At 40.4% G+C, this 13,533-nt stretch overlaps 1 long non-coding RNA gene across 1 annotated transcript in view; it reads right to left on the bottom strand.

Annotated features, from left to right (window-relative positions):
• Positions 1–6,703: 6,703 nt before the first annotated feature.
• The window catches only part of LOC125620243, a 25,760-nt gene continuing 18,930 nt past the window's right edge, over positions 6,704–13,533 (bottom strand). The window contains exon 3 of the long non-coding RNA XR_007351847.1: positions 6,704–6,897. This is a non-coding gene — a long non-coding RNA (uncharacterized LOC125620243). The remainder of the gene's footprint in view (positions 6,898–13,533) is intronic.

The following is a 13,533-nucleotide window of genomic DNA, read 5'->3' as shown; positions in this document are numbered from 1 at the left end:
CACCCAGGGCATTGTGCATGCAAGGCAAGCACTCTATCAACTGAGCTATATCCCTAGCCCCCTGCTAGATATTTGACTAATACAAGATGATATAAAATAGTTGCTCACAAAAGCCTTTAAAGGAAAAATTGAATATGGAATTCTCTATCTAAATGACTTTGACGGATCTAATATTTTTATTTAATTGATTTAAAAATTGTGGGAGACCAACCTTGCATGTGACTGAGTTACACTCCCTGGCTGGGTGCTGAGGTGCTCAGTCACAGAAATGTGGCAGAGCTTTCCTCACCCTTCTTGGGTTTGAGGGTCGGTGTCTCGTGCATGGGTGTTGTCAGATCAGTCGGGGCAGGCAATGGCCAAAGGAGACAGATTTAAAAGGACCGCTGAACAGGCTTTATTGAGATATCCCTCCTGGGCAGAACTCCATCAGACCCACAGAGGGGACAGGGGAAGGGTCTGAGGAGAAACCGCCTGCAAGCTTGACTGGACTGGACTTTTATGGGGCTTACAGCAGGAAGGGAAGGGCTCAGGACAGGAGAAGGTATTTCTAGGGTCCCTTGCCCCTTTGGAGTTGGTCAGGGGAATTGGCTGAACTCCAGGATTGGCCAGGGGGGTCCTGTTGATTGACAGGTGTTAGTCAGGAGATCTGGCTGATTGACAGGCATTTCCGCAGGCAATGAATGATGATGTTCTTTTCTGGTGCGGGCTGCTTTGTTCTAAATTGCCACTAAGTCGCCGCCAAGTTGCCGCCACCAACCTAACAGGTGTGTCTTGCTACAGCCCCATGGGTGGAGCTAGGCTCACCTGTTCCTTTGTAATATAACCCCTTGCCCTGTTTAGGATAGAATCTTCCATGGAAGTGCCTTGTGTGTGTCCCCTTCTCTTACTGTGCCCTTGGGTGTGGCCTACCCAGGTGTCAGTCAACCTGCTGACAGGGGACACCATGAAGATAAACTCAGCCCCCTGAAACCTGGCCCCTTGCCTCATTTGAATAGCTTCTCCTCAATAAAAGGGGTCAGCTCATGTGTTCTCTCTCTCTCTCTCTCTCTCTCTCTCTCTCCTTTTGGACCTTTAAGGTCAGAGGAGCTGACACAGGGATCCCAAAGAAAAGGGTACTTGTGTCTCTTGTGTGGTTATTTTGTGCAGCCCAGTCAGCCCAGTTTAATTGGAGTGACCCCCAAGCCTTTTAGTCGTGAGAACAGAAACCTGCAATTGGTGCCCAACATGGGGCCAAAGGCCTGAGTCTTTAAGCTGCCAGGACAAAAGCAACAAATGCTGGCTCTTAAGGGGACTCCAATTTAAATATTAGAAGTTTAGTGAGTTAAAAGTTCTCTTCAGAAGTTAAGCATACTGAGGATTGCAGAGTATCATGGGCAGAATTTTAATAAGTAAATTAGACAGAAGGAAAATCTGTGACATTAAATTTTTTAATATTGGGGTATAATTTTTTATATATTTTTAATATATTCTAGAGACTCTAAATAAATGTAAAGAGTTATTAAGATGATTAATGGGCTGTGTTGTTGATTTGAGTCCTCTCCATGGAAAGAGTGCTTTTATGGACTTTTTTGAATTGTTTTTGTAAATCTTTATAAAAGATTTGTTGGACTTTATGTTCTAGAAGTTTGTGCTAGGAGAGTGGGCAAAAAGTAGAGAAAATGTTGTGATGTTTACCTGGAGAGATGTAAGTTTCAATTTTCTATTGTTTTTGTCAATACTCAGAAAGTTTGTACTGACCTCTTTGCTGCATGATTGTCCTATGAATCAGAATGGCTGTAACTCAGCCACTGGGGAGGAGAGACTTTAGCTGCAGCTTGCTGCTTGGTATGGGGTCCTAGCCCCTGTGGCCAGCAGTGCTTTGAACCCTTAAATGACTTGACCTGAATGTCCAGCACAGACTAACTTAATATCTGATGGTAACGCTGGCGTCTGCTGCTAAAAAGCTTTCGGAGCACCCACGTGCCACAGAAAGAGGTGCAGGGTGCAGGATACACAGGCTGCAAAGGGAGGTCACAGAGACACAGCAAGCTGCTACCACAGTAGGATCTTGGCCAGGCAGAGGGAATGCAGACAAAATCAAATGAAATGCAATTGGCTAGGAAAACTCTCAGGAAACTTTTGTCAGAGAGACAATGAGCAGCAGACTCCATATTACTTGCTTCACCATAGTAATCATGTAGAGCCTGGACGGAGGAGGGGTCTTCCTGGTCCCACCTCCCACACTTTTGTGGTCTCCCTATTGGTTCTTCCACAGTCACTCAGACAGGACTTCTGGTCCCGCCTTCCAGCTGCTCACCTGTACTTCCTGTTTCAGATTGCTACTGGAGCTGCTCAGAGCGTTCATTTTTAAAAATGCCCACCTGTAAATGCTAACGAAAGATATCTTTTTCAGACAAAATTTAATTCCACAGGTTTCTACATTGCAACCCTAAATTTAAGTTAGTTCTGAGTTAAATAACCTGACTTTCTCTATAGTTGTGTTACTAAATAATGTTCTATTGATGAGAGATATCAAACATGCCTCTTTGTATTTAACTTTAATTTTGGAGGTTACGGGGATGCATTTGCTCGCCACAGGAACAAAAGCCAGCAATGTTCCTGTGATGACCAAAAAATCCTTATTCTCATTCCTGACTATAAGAAATAAATATGTATACATAAGGTTCTTATTTCAGTTACATCAAGTGATGTCACATAAAAGAGTGCACTCCTAAGTAAAAATAAATTGAAAATGATCCAAGTATTTTAAGACCACGTGGTTACTATAAAGTTAATACAATTATAAGTTATGTCCTTATTCTTAATATATATTTTTCTAGATATTTAGATAACCTATAGTTGTTAATCTATAAAATAATTAGCACATGTCTAATTGTTTGGTTAATGTATATTTGTCTAATTGTTTTTCTTTAACAGAAAACCCATAATTTATACATTTTATATGTACATTCATCAGATACTCTGCTATTCAGTTACAGATATTTGAGATAAATGTATTTTCTATAAATTTGCTTTTAAGAAAAAATACAATCTTCAAGTAGTTTCTAATTCTCAAGTTATTGTACAAATTTATAAGATGATAAACAAGTATAATTCTGTCTACAAAATATCTAAGGATTTTAACCATATTTTCATTGATATTTCTTATCAAAGTACAACTATTTGTTTATAAATTCTAAGGCTTTCAAAAGTTGTTCCAAAGTGTAACCAGGAGAAATTCTAGAAGATAAAGCTGCTTCAGCAGAGAGGAAGCACACATTGGAGACCAAAAAAAAAAAAAAAAAAAAAAAAAAAGAGAGAGAGAGAGAGAGAGAGAGAGAGAGGAAAAACAAGTCATCTTTGGGTAAAACAAGGTCTTTATAGTCTAAATTTTAATGATAAAAATATTTTTCTAAATAAAAAGATCTTTATATCATTATCTAACCAGATGATATAAAAAAGTTAAAACAATTAAAAAAGAGAGTTATATGTACTGGACTGACTATAACAATTTTAACTGATTAATTCAAAGATATTTCAGGCTATTTCCCTAATTTTACTATGCTGATATGAGCTAAGATTCTGCCCATATTTTGACATGATAAAAACCTATTAAAATGTTAAGTTTATTTCCTTAAAGTTGTTTATTGCCTATTGATTCTTGCTGTTTAAGACAAAGAAATTTTGGTAAATAGATTCATATCCTTGATTAAACACTAAGTATATTAAACTGCTGACTTAGATCCCAATTTTGACAATTGTCCTTTAAGACTAAATTTGATTGTTCTAAGACACAAAGACACTGTTGATTTTTACATATTTTGTTTGTTAGATAATTATATGAGATTTAAGACAACATTTTATTAGGACTGAAGTTCTCCAAATTAAAATCGTATGCTAATTTTGAGCAATAAAAGTTACAAACTTTAAAAATTCATTGATATTATATAAGTTCTCTGGCTGGACATATTATCTATAAAAAATATGGTAAGACTTATGTACTGCTCCCTACATTGGAAAATAACCTTAATCATATTTTTAAAAACAATTAAGAGATATCTATTTAAAGGATAATATTCTAAAATATAAAGATATTTTGAGACCTTCTCAAAAAGAGATAGTGAGTTCTTACTAAATTATTAGGATGGATCAACTTGTCTAAATTAAAAAATTACAATAATCAACGAAAGGTAAATCTATTCTTATCATTTAAATACTTATACTATAATATGTAACTTATAATATTATGACTTATGTCAAGTCTTTACTCAATTTTATTAAATAAAGAAATGGGGGAAATACAGGATTCCAGAGAGACAAACTAGGATTTACAAAATGTTTTAAAATTTTTTCTTAAATTGTAATATTGAGAGCCTTAATGTTACTGAACACAATTCAGTAAATTATATTAGATTTCAAAGGAAAGTTTAAACCAGTCATCATGATGATGACTGAGAATCCTGGCTCATGAAGGTAAATTTCCAGCTACAGAGTCTACTCCATGCAGCTTCATGAGCTTGTCAGGTAAGTAAAAATTATGAAAAGACTTATATGGACCCATTTCCCAGGTCCACCTGTAATGTGTCTTGCAGTGTGGACTGGAGAGTCCACCCATGAGACTAGATTAATTGTCCTGACTGTAATGGTCAGTTATACCTATATATTGATTCTGTGGTAAACAGACAGTCTGGAAGTATCTTTTGAGAAAAAGACAATGTTGAAATAACGGATTGTTCTGCATCCCTATGGATGGCGGCTATGGACCAGATGTGAGTAACACCAACTAAGGGCCAGTTCTCTGTGAGGGATCACGCTCTGAGTCTTAGCACTGCCCTCCTCTTCATCCATCTGTGTCTCTCGGCTTTGTCACAATATTGCTGTTTGTCTGTCGATGGCCTTTCTCCTTCCTTCCTGAACACAGCCTCATCTGCCCAGTGCTGTGAGCCGAGCCCTCCATGGAGAAGAAACCTGAGTTTGCTGATCCTAGGGTAAATGCTGGTGTGGAGGCCACGGGGGCATTATCTACCAAGGAGACAGGGAGCCCTCTCAGGGACAATGCCTTGCACACTCCACCTGTGCAAAGGCCTAATTCTTCACCCCCCTGAGAGAGATCTCCTGCCCCATGGCAGCTTTGCTCCCCATGTCCAGCTCAGATGGGGACCCAAGTGACAGACAGAGACCTAGTCCACAGTGACTGCCCTCTCACCGCAGCAGGAAACACCTGCAGCCACTGGAAAGGGCCATATCTGGATGCTTCCCTTTTTTCCTATGCTTTTCCCTTTTCCTTTCTTCTCTCATCAGGGTTCCCCTTTGACAACAAATTCAATAAAAGGGGAGGAGATGTTGGAACAGCCTTCAGTTGCAACTAACAGCTGCGAGCATTTAGAGTTCCTCACAGAGAGGTTACATTCGGCAGAAGATGATTGGCTTATGCATATTGTCTTGCTTATGTATGATTAACGGACACACCCCACTCGAGCCCTATAACAGTTGTGTGCATTTCAAAAATAAACTGAGCTACTGGACGTTGACTTGAGGTTTGTCACCAGCCAGTTCTCACCAGCTCCTGGAGTCTGTGTGTTGATTCCACATCTCTACCCCCCACAACTGAGATAGCCGAGGTAGCCGAGCAACTAATTGACCACACCAGTTACAGGAACTTATGCTAGACAGCAGATAAGAAACCTAAGCCAGCCAATTATGCTGGACTTTAGTTGCTAAGACAATGTTTACCTATATGGACAATTGTTGGAAAGATTATTAAATAGATTTTTCCAATTGTACTTATATTACTGACAGATCTAATAAACTGCTTAAATGTGAGAATTAAAAAAAAGATGATAAATATCCTGTAGCCTGTAAGAATACAACTTATTGCATCATTAGTTATTGCCAGCTAATATTTCAGATCTATAATATGCTGAGGTTAATATTCAGGCTTTGAAACAGGTGTATGTCAATTAACCAGACCTAGGCAAACTGCTGGTCTCATAATCCCTGAAGTGACTACTTTAAATGTTATTCCTTGCTTAGTCAATTGCAGCCTTTGTGGCTATGTCTTAAAACTTACAATGTGTGGATTTTCTTAATGTTTGACTTAAATTATTTCCAAAATCCTTCATGGTCAGATAAGTGCTGATGGAAGGATGAGAACTAAGTAATAATGCTCTAGAAGACAATGTAATAAATAACATGAGTGAGCCCTCTGCTCTGTGGTTTATGGAGAGGCCTAAATGCCATGCCAATGAAAATGTCTGTTACTATGGCCAAACGCAATGCCTCCAAATAAAATTAGGAAAAGATTAAGAATCCTCTGGTGAGTGTTTGGTGAAATAATAATAATAACCTGGATCTTCCAAGTTGATTGTGTTATGAAGATGATATGTTTTCTACTAATTCTTTTTGTGTTTCAATAGTGGATCATGATGACCTTGGACCAAGAGTCAAGTGACTGAAAGATAGAATTTCCCAGTTGCATTTTTAAAATATATGTTAAGAAAGGGGGGAATATGTGGTAGACCAACCTTGCACGTGACTGAGTCACACTCCCCGGCTGGGTGCTGAGGTGCTCAGTCACAGAAATGTGGCAGAGCTTTCCCCACCCTTCTTGGGTTCCAGGGACTGTGTCTTATGCATGGGTGTGTCTTGCTATAGCCCCATGGGTGGAGCTATGCTCACTTTTTTCCTTTGTAATATAACCCCTTGCCCTGTTTAGGGTAGAATTTTCCATAGAAGTGCCTTGTGTGTGTCCCCTTTCCTTACTGTGCCCTTGGGTGTGGCCTACCCAGGTGTCAGTCAACCTGCTGACAGTGGACATCATGAAGATAGACTCAGCCCCCTGAAACCTGGCCCCTTGCCTCATCTGAATAGTTTCTCCTCAACAAAATGGGTCAGTGCATGCTCTCTCTCTCTCTCTTTCTCTCTCTGTCTCTGTCTCTCTCTCTCTCTCTCTCTCTCCCTCTCTCTTGTTGAGGACCTTTAAGTTCTGAGGAGCCATTACAGTGACCCCAAAGAAAAAGATACTTGAGTCTCTTGTGTGGTTATTTTGTGCAGCCCAGTTAGCCCAATTTAATTGGAGTGATCCCTGAGCCTTTTAGTCTTGAGAAGAGAAACCCGGCAAAAAATTATTTTGTCTTTCCTGTATAATAGATACTCATCTGAGTCATCTAACAAATATTACTATTATATGGTGAGATGCTGGTAGTTCATAGCACCCAGCTCTAAATGATCACCTAGAGTTACCTGGAACAAAGTGTGTATTGAAGGTAAGACACAGACATATTGAATGACTCTTGTGATAGAAAATTATAGGGAGGAAAAATAAGGACTATAAGGTTTGTGGGCTGCCCTAGATGCTTCTAAATGTGCTGGAGATAAGCTCAATGTTAAAAATTCTCAGTTTAATGAGTGATAAGACAAGCAGAAGCTTTCTCTGTCTACTACAAAATAATCGCTCAGCTCCCACAGCCAAAAATCAGATACAGAGTCAGATCCTGCAGGTTGCTGAATTTCAAAGTAGGTTGAATTCTCAGCCTTTTCAATTATCTTGTTTTAAAGAGCAGCACACTAATTGGGTAAAAACTGGACCCTGAGAACCAGGACCTCCCTAGCCAACCAAAGTGCTCCTACATCCATCTGGAAAAGGAATCCTGCCTTCCCAGTTGTAGTAACCTCATCTCCTGTGAGTTCTGGTGAAGGAAGACAGCAATTCCCCTCATGCTTCACCTCTCTTATCCCTCATTCCTCCAGAATAACTAGGTCCTCTGTGTCCCAGGGGCTAATTAGAATGTAAAACAATGGAGGAGAAGTTTCTCACACTTTAAGACTTGCAAGATTTTGTAAAGTCATATGGGCAAACATCAGGGAAATACTAGTGGGAATAGATTCTCAAGGTATCACAGCATTGGGGGAGAAATGTAATAGGGTCTGGTCATATCCCATCCCATCGGACTGCAGATCTAAGTAGGGAATTACATGATGTTGGTTTGATGCAGTGAGAAGGAAATTGCAGGTGCTCTACATGCACTGCACAACACAGAGGTATCAGGAAATGGAAGACAGATATCTTGGAACTCAGTGGACCTGACATGTTGGCACAGTTCTAGGAGTCAAATCATTTGGGTACTATTGGCACATTACCTCAAAGACAAAAAATTTTGCTTTTCCTTAAATGCACAGTTTTGAACAAAGAGTCACCCACCAGGCCTTGTAGTCTTTTCTGCATTTGGAGGCACTATTCATCGCATCTGGGTGTACTGTGTCAGCACATTTACCGAGGTACACAGATGGCAATCAACTGTATTTATTTATTATTAAATTTGTTTATTTATTTTATAGTAGGATGCATTTTGACATATTGTACACAATTGGAGCACAACTTCTTATTCTGTAACAGTGGTACCTTCACCTTATGAATGTAGCCCTCATTGCTCTAAGGCTTATTTTTAAAAAATGTTTATTTTTTAGTTGTAGTTGGACACACTACCTTTATTTATTTTTAAGTGGTGCTGAGGATCGAACCCAGGGCCTCACACATGCTAGGTGAGCGCTCTACCACTGAGCAACAATCCCAGCCCCTAAGGCTTATATTTTTACAAAATGTTTTTTCTCTTCTCCCCTCTCCCCTCCCTAACCAGATTAGGGAGACAGTGCTACCTTTCTTCCCCTAGTTTAATGCCCTTGAACACACCCACTATAGGAAGGAGATGCCTGCTGAGGATCTGGGAAGTGAATATCTCCCAAATTAAAATGTGAATCCTAACAGCCATCAGGGCACCCTGGGGTCCCCCTACCAGAGCACACCTGGAATGTAACCCTTGAAGTTTCTTTAAAACCCCCCTGTCCCTCCTGATCAAGAGAGACACATTGGCATTGATTGGCACTGGGGACAGGGACCAATTCCTCTGGCTGTCCATGGTGCAGAGGCACTCCAGTAGTGTAATCATACATGTATATGGGGTAATAATGTCTGCCTCATTCTACTGTCCTTCCCATCCCCACAGCCCCCCCCACTCCCCTCTACATAAACCAAAGATCCTTCATTCTTCCCTATCCCTCCACCCTACTATGGATCAGCTTCTGCTTATCAGAGAAAACATTTGGCTTATGGTTTTGGGGAGTTGGCTTATTTCACCTAGCATGATATTCTCTATTCTATCCATTTACCTGCAATGCCATAATTTCATTCTTCTCTAAGGCTGAGTAATACTCCATTGTGTACAAGTACCACACTTTCTTTATCCATTCCCCTGCTTAAGGGCATCTAGGTTGGTTCCATAGTTTAGCTATTGTGAATTGAGCTGCTATATTGATGTGGCTGTGTCACTGTAGTATGATGATTTTAAGTCCTTTGGGTATAAATTGTGGAGTTGGATAGTTGGGTCACATGGTGGCTCCATTCCAAGTTTTCTGGGGAATCTCCATACTGCTTTCCGGAGTGGTTGCACCATTTTGCAGTCCTGCCAGCAATGTGTGAGTGTGCCTTTTCCCCCACATTCTTGCCAACACTTATTGTTACTTGTGTTCTTGATACTTGTCATTCTGACTGTAATGAGATGGAATCTCTATGTAGTTTCAATTTGCATTTTTTAAATTAATAAAGATGTTAAACATTTTTTTCATATATTTGTTGACCAATTGTATTTCTTCTTTGAAATATCTGTTCAGTTCCTTTGCTTATTTATAGATTGGGTTATTTGTGGTTTAGGTGTTAAGTTTTTGAGTTCTTTATATATCCTGGAGATTAGTGCTTTATTTGTGGTGAGTGTGGTAAAAAGTGTGTAGGCTCTCTCATCATTTTACTGATTGTTTTCTTTGCTGAGAAGAAGCTTTTTAGTTTGAATCCATTCCATTTATAGATTCTTTTTTTTTTTTCCGGGGTTTGGTGGAGGTGTTCCAGGAATTGAACTCAGGGGTACTTGACCACTGAGCCACATCCCTAGCCCTATTTTATATTTTATAGACAGAGTCTCACTAAGTTGCTTAGTTCCTTGCTTTTGCTGAGGCTGGCTTTGAACTTGCAATCCTCTTATCTCAGTCTCCCCAGCTGCTGTGATTACAGGTGTGTGCCACCATGCCCAGCTTCCATTTATTGATTCTTGATTTTACTTCTTGTGCTTTAGGAGTCTTGTTAAGGAAGTCAGGTCCTAAGCCAACATGATGAAGATTTGGGCCTACTTTTTCTTCTATTAGTGCAGGGTCTCTTTCTGTTCTAGTATCTAAGTTTTTGATCCACATTGAGTTGATTTAAAAAAATTTTTTTTTTCAACCTGCAAAAATTTTTTTTTCTAGTTGTAGATGGATAACAACACCTTTATTTTATTTATTTATTTTCTTATGTGGTGCTGAGGATCGAACACATTACCTCATGTGTGTTAGACAAGCGCTGTACCAGTGAGCTACAGCCCCAACCCGACTTTGAGTTGATTTTTGTGCAGGGTGAGAGATAGAGGTTTAATTTCATTTTGCTATATGTGGATTTCCAGTTTTCCCAGTACCATTTGTTGAATAGGTTATCTTTTCCCCAATGTATATTTTTGGTGCCTTTGTCTAGTATGAAATAACTGTAATTATGTGGGTTTGTCTCTGTGTCTTCTATTTTGTACCATTGGTCTACATGTCTGTTTTGGTGCCAATACCATGGTGTTTTTGTTACCATTGCTCTGTAGTGTAGTTTAAGGTCTGGTATTGTGATGCCTCCTGCTTCACTCTTACTAAGGAACTGCCTTTGATTCTGTGTCTCTTGTTTTTCCAAATGAATTTCATGAGGCAATCAACTTTAAATGGCTCAAAACAAGAGAAGGTTCTCCTTCTGGTGTGGCTGAAATGCTACCCTTATGGTCCTGCAAACCTAAAGGTGTTTGAAGTGACCTTGAGCTCTCTAGTTACTATTTGGAGCTCTGGCAGAACATGATAGAAAAAGACACACTGATGTTCCTTAAATATTGAGAAGAACAGCAGCTTCCTGGGAAAGTAACACCTTTCACATAGTTTTAGGTTTGCTGTTGTCCTTATCTGGATAATTTCAAATTCATGAAACCATGTGACCAGGCATAACTGAGAGCATTTAATTACCAAGTGAAAGTCACACACATACACACACACACACACACACATGCACACATGCACACATATGCACACATACAGGAGCAGGTTCAAGCAGGACTTAAAAACATAAGTCACATAAGCAGGTTGCTTAGATTAGCAATGCTCCTACTCCTGCTGCCAAAACCATCTCTAACATTGGTGGAACCCAGAGCAAGATAACCAATGGAGATCCATAAATCCCATGTCTACATATTGAAAATCCACACATCATTCTTACCTGTTAAATAAAACATGTCAGTTCTCTTATTTGAAATACTCTCCTGTGAGCATACATGAATGACTAAATTCTAAGAATAACCCATGAAACTATTAGGTGCAAATTGTTTTTCCAAAGGAACCACAATTCCTTAAGAAACTAGGAGCTTTCCAGGAAAGAGAATGGAGGTCAATACTGGACCTCCAACCTGCTTTGCTTGATGAAACATCTGGCCAAAGTCTGGAAGTTGCTGCAGTGGGGTCAACTACCAGGCAGCCTTAGAACTCTGCTGAAGGAGACTCGTCACCTTAAACCACAGATGCATCATCCTCTGCAGTCAACACCTGGCAGGATTCTCCCTGGTGATGTTGATAGACAGACTCCCAGTTGGGTTTCTGACCACACATCAAACAAGAGGTGTTGAGATTAGAGGAATTTGTCCCCTAAGACACCAGAGGTGATGGGGGGATTGCTAGCCTGCCCATGGCATTATGGGAGAATCTGGAATGAAATCTGACAGCAGAGGCCTGGACTTCACCAGAGCGGCCTCCAAATTATTGTTCTTGGTGAAGCTATTTGTGAGGGATGAAGTGACAGTGTACTCTTTGTCAAAAAGACCAAATGACGAGAGGCATCAGCTCTGATTTAGGGATCTGGAGGGATCAGGTCTGCTGAATCCTTAAAGTTAGATTTCTGCCAAGTAATATAATGGGTAGGGAGAAAATAGTTGTTTCTATATTGGCCACAGAAGCAGCTTCAGAACAAAACTCTAAGAGCTACTGACATTCAGTGCCCACTAATTAGCCTTCATGTATTAAGTGGGGGCAAGGACTTCACAAGTGGGAGCACCCAGCCCTTAGCACCTAGCAGTTCTAGTGCATTTGCAGTAGATTTTGGTAAATCAAAGCATTGCCTGGATCACGGGAGTCAGAAAATGTGTGTGCTTGTGTCCATTAAGACAAGAAAAGGTATCATGTAGCAGACTGCAGGTGAAGGCAACTCCCACCCTAGGAGTTCAGAAATTTAAGGTCAAGATGTGAGGAGAGTGCTGGAGAGGGGACAAGTTCTATACTCAGAAAACTGTCAGTCAGCTTTCAATCACTGTGACAAAATACCTGAGTGATTTACTTAAAAGAAGGAAAGGTTTGTTTCGTCTCATGGTTTCAGTTGGTCACATGGCCCTGTTGCTTTGGGCCTGTGTGGGATAATACATCATGGCAGAAGCACATCAGGAGGAAGGTCTATTTACCTCATGGCAGCAGGAAAGCCAAGAGAGATGTGGGGTGGGGGATGGGACTGGAGTCTCAATATCTTCTTCAAGGCATGACCTCAGTGACCTTCCTTCCTTCCATTAGTGTTATGGTTTGGATGTGAGGTGTCCCCCAAAATCTCATGTGTGAGACAGTACCAGAAGATTCAGAGGAGAAATGGGACAATTATATATATATCCAAATGTGGCTTTGGGAATATATTAGTATCTGGCAAGTGGACCCTCTCTGCTTCCTGATCACCATGTGAGCTGCTTCCCTCTGCCACAATTTTCTGCCATGATGTTCAGCCTCAACTGGTGGAATGGTGCTGGATTTCTAAGAACTGAGACCTCTGAAACCGAGAGCCCTTGAATAAACTTTTCCTCCTCTACAGTTGTTCTGGTTGGGTTTTTAAGACAGCAGTGAATTAACTGACTGAAACATTTAGATTTTATTCTCCAAGGGTTCCACCACCTCCCCAAAGTACCACAGGCTGGGACCAATCCTTCAACACAGGGCCCTTGGGGGACATTCAAGATCCAAACTATAACAAATACTTTAGTGGATATATTATTCTGCTCCACTTGTAAGGGGGAAGAGCGCTGAAATCAGAGAATGGTCCCTGATTCTGAAGAGGGAGAACCCATGGCATAAAATGAGGTCTAAATCCAAATCCTTCCAGTTCTCATTAAACACTAGTTGTACTTTTCTGAACTGGAATCCCCAGTACTTTCTAATCATGAGGGGGATCCCTGCCTGGATAGGTTGCATGGAGAGCCAGATTTAATCAGCTGTGTGTACCCCCAAGGAGAGGGTGAGAGATGCAAAAGACTGTAAAGTTACAAAACCACTATATGTGCCCCAGGGAAGAGTTCAGTCCCCAGCATTGGGAAAAGGAGGATGTGTGACATCACCTAGGACAGGCGGTCCCAGTGTCTTCCCCTTTCCCACCCCTGGGGAGAGAATTTGAGAGAATATGATAGAAGGTACAAATATGTCTCT

This window comes from Marmota marmota, unplaced genomic scaffold (genome assembly GCF_001458135.2).
Source record: "Marmota marmota marmota unplaced genomic scaffold, marMar, whole genome shotgun sequence".
Taxonomy (NCBI): Eukaryota; Metazoa; Chordata; class Mammalia; order Rodentia; family Sciuridae; genus Marmota; species Marmota marmota.
The sequence above is the reverse complement of the archived record's forward strand: the minus strand, read 5'-3'. Positions and strand labels throughout refer to the sequence as shown.